This window comes from Arachis ipaensis, chromosome B04 (assembly GCF_000816755.2).
Source record: "Arachis ipaensis cultivar K30076 chromosome B04, Araip1.1, whole genome shotgun sequence".
NCBI lineage: Eukaryota > Viridiplantae > Streptophyta > Magnoliopsida > Fabales > Fabaceae > Arachis > Arachis ipaensis.
Genome location: NC_029788.2, coordinates 24326064 through 24329415, shown reverse-complemented (window position 1 = coordinate 24329415; position 3352 = coordinate 24326064).

Here is a 3352-nt window from a genome sequence, read left to right as displayed (position 1 = left end):
TTTTTTTGATTTTTTTGAAATTTTTATGAAAAACATGAAAATTATGCAATACATGAAATTTTTAGATCAAAACAATGAATGCATGCAAGAATGCTATGAATTTCAAGATGAACACCAAGAACACTATGAATGTCAAGATGAACATCATAGACACAATTTTGAAAAATTTTTAATGCAAATAAAACATGCAAGACACCAAACTTAGAATTCTTTAATGCTTAGACACTAAGAATTCAAGAATGCATATGATAAACATGGAAAGACACAAAACAAAAAATCATCAAGATCAAACAAGAAGACTTACCAAGAACAACTTGAAGATCATGAAGAACACTATGAATGCATGAAATTTTCGAAAAATGCTAGATGCATATGCAAGTGACACCAAACTTATAACATGACACAAGACTTAAACAAGAAACAGAAAAATATTTTTGAATTTTTTTATGATTTTCTAATTTTTTTGGATTTTTATTTTATATTTTTCGAAAATTAAAAGGAAAAATAAGGATTCCAAAATTTTTAATATGAATTCCAGGAATCTTGCCATGTTAGTCTAAAGCTTCAGTCCAGGAATTAGACATGGCTCACTAGCCAGCCAAGCTTTCAAAGAAAGCTCCAGTCCAAAACACTAGACATGGCCAATGGCCAGCCAAGCTTCAGCAGATACCTCTCATGCATACAACAGCAAATTTTATTGGCAACAACTAACTTGCTCTTGTGATGATGATTAGGAAGCCTCAGTCCAAAAGAATTTAGACATGGCTTTGCAGCCAGCCAGGCTTCACATGCTTCATGAAACACTAGAATTCATTCTTAAAAATTCTGAAGAAAATTTTTGAAAGCATTTTTATTTTTTTATTTTTTCGAAAACAGATGAGAGATTTTTGAAAAATTTTTGAAAATAAAATAAAAAGAAAATTACCTAATCTGAGCAACAAGATGAACCGTCAGTTGTCCAAACTCAAACAATCCCCGGCAACGGCGCCAAAAACTTGGTGCACGAAATTGTGATCTCCAGGTTTGAATAATCCCTGGTAATGGCTCCAAAGCTTGGTGCTCTGATCTTAATTCATAATTGTCACAACTTCGATACAACTAACCAGCAAGTGCACTGGGTCGTCCAAGTAATACCTTACGTGAGTAAGGGTCGAATCCCACGGAGATTGTTGGTATGAAGCAAGCTATGGTCACCTTGCAAATCTCAGTTAGGTAGATATAAATGGATAATGGTGTTTTCGAATAATAAATATTAAAATAGAATAGGGATAGAGATACTCATGTAAATCATTGGTAGATAAGCGAATGGAGATGCTTTTCGTTCCTCTGAACCTCTGCTTTCCTGCTATCTTCATCCAATCAGTCTTACTCCTTTCCATGGCTAGCTTTATGTGATACATCACCACTGTCAATGGCTACTTTCGGTCATCTCACGGGAAAATGATCCAATGCCCTGTCACGGCACGGCTAATCGTCTGGAGGCATCACCCTTGTCAATGGCTTCATCTTATCCTCTCAGTGAATAATACGCTCACGCACCCTGTCACGGCACGGCTATTCATCTGTCGGTTCTCGATCATGCCGGAATAGGATTTACTATCCTTTTGCGTCTGTCACTAACGCCCTGCAATCGCGAGTTAGGAGCTCGTCACAGTCATTCAATCATTGAATCCTACTCGGAATACCACGGACAAAGTTTAGACTTTCCGGATTCTCTTGAATGCCGCCATCATTCTAGCTTACGCCACGAAGATTCTGGTTAGGAGATCTAAGAGATAACATACACCAACTCCACAGGATTGACACAATCCTTTCACACTCAAGTTCTAACCTAATTTGACTTGGTTATACTAATACCTAACTCATCACTCTTAGTGCTAACCCAACTAAGAAAGGGGTACCTCACAGATACAAGATACAAGACACAGACTTAACCTAAAGAAATCTGAAATAACTCTAGGCTTTTCACTCATGTGTATCTCTCTGTCTTTTTTTTCTCTCTTAGGCTTTTTCAATGACTCTCTCATTTAGTCATTTACCTCAAGAAATTATAGAAAGATAAACATTGAAAAGTAAATTACAATCTATAAAACATGAAGAAGATTGATGCTTCAACAACCTCTTTGTTATGTGAGAAACCAGATTTGCTAGCCTCTGATTCAGTTCTTCATTCTGGCAGAATGCTCCTTTGACTAGGAAGCGCTATCCAAGTAGATGAACTTCTTCAGAGAGCTCTTCTCACAACATACACCTCAAGAACACTGGTTATCTCTCCTTGGCTTCTGAATGGTGAACCAACTTCTTTTGTATCTCCTTGCATGTTACTGAGTTGCTCTCTCCTAGGTCAACTCCCGAGCTTTGTGCTTTACCAACTCACCAGCTCACTTTTTTCATTAATCCTCAAAATAGGAACTTTGGTTTTGACCTTCTCTTGTTGACCGAAAGCCACAGGACATCATAAACAAATGTTTCCAATGGTAAAACCCTATCTCAGCCATTAAAAACCAACTTGGTCCCCAAGATACACTTGTGACCGTAGATTCACAGTAGTGAAGAACATAAATCATCTTTCCCATGTATCCCATTTCGGACTGACAAAGAGATGGGAAAAGGAGAAGAAAGCAATATGCATGCAATAGGAAATGTGTTACCTTTAACCTTTTCCTTAGCTTGATTTGGTTTGATTTTGCTGATTTGACCTCAACCTTTCTTGCCTAACCTTCTCTTTCTTTTTTCTTCTGTGAATAGCTTAGGAACTAAGCACTCTCTCACTTCTCTGATGTCTGACCAAGAGGAAAAAGTGAACGTTGCTTTTGGTGAAAGCAAATTGGAGGGATTTGCTTGCTAACGGACTTGGATCGGATATCTATAAAGCAACCCGCTTGATTTCTTTGGCTCAGATGGTTTCATTTACTTTGAGTCCTTTTGGGCTTCTTTGTTTGTATAACCCATCAGCCTTGATTTTGTTTTTCAATCAAATTGGGTTGTTGCAACAATGATATTTGGCCTGTAACACTCAACCAAAAACAATTAAAACTAATTGGGTAATTACCCAATAATCTAATGTTTGCCATCATCATATATGTTAGTTAATTTCTTAACTCAACAATAATGATATATAAAATAGATAGAGTGGTTGAAGGAATGAGAGAAATAGAGAAAGAAAGAGGGAGGAGGGAGGAGGGGAGAACTCTTTAATTTTGGAAGAAAATATTTTATTTCAATTGCAATGAGAAAGTGACATGTGGTGTAACACCTTACCACATAGAGCTTTACACCTAGAATGTAAAATAGAGATAGCGAGGTGCTACGACCTCTAAAATAAAATATATACGTATAATAATTGGAAGGA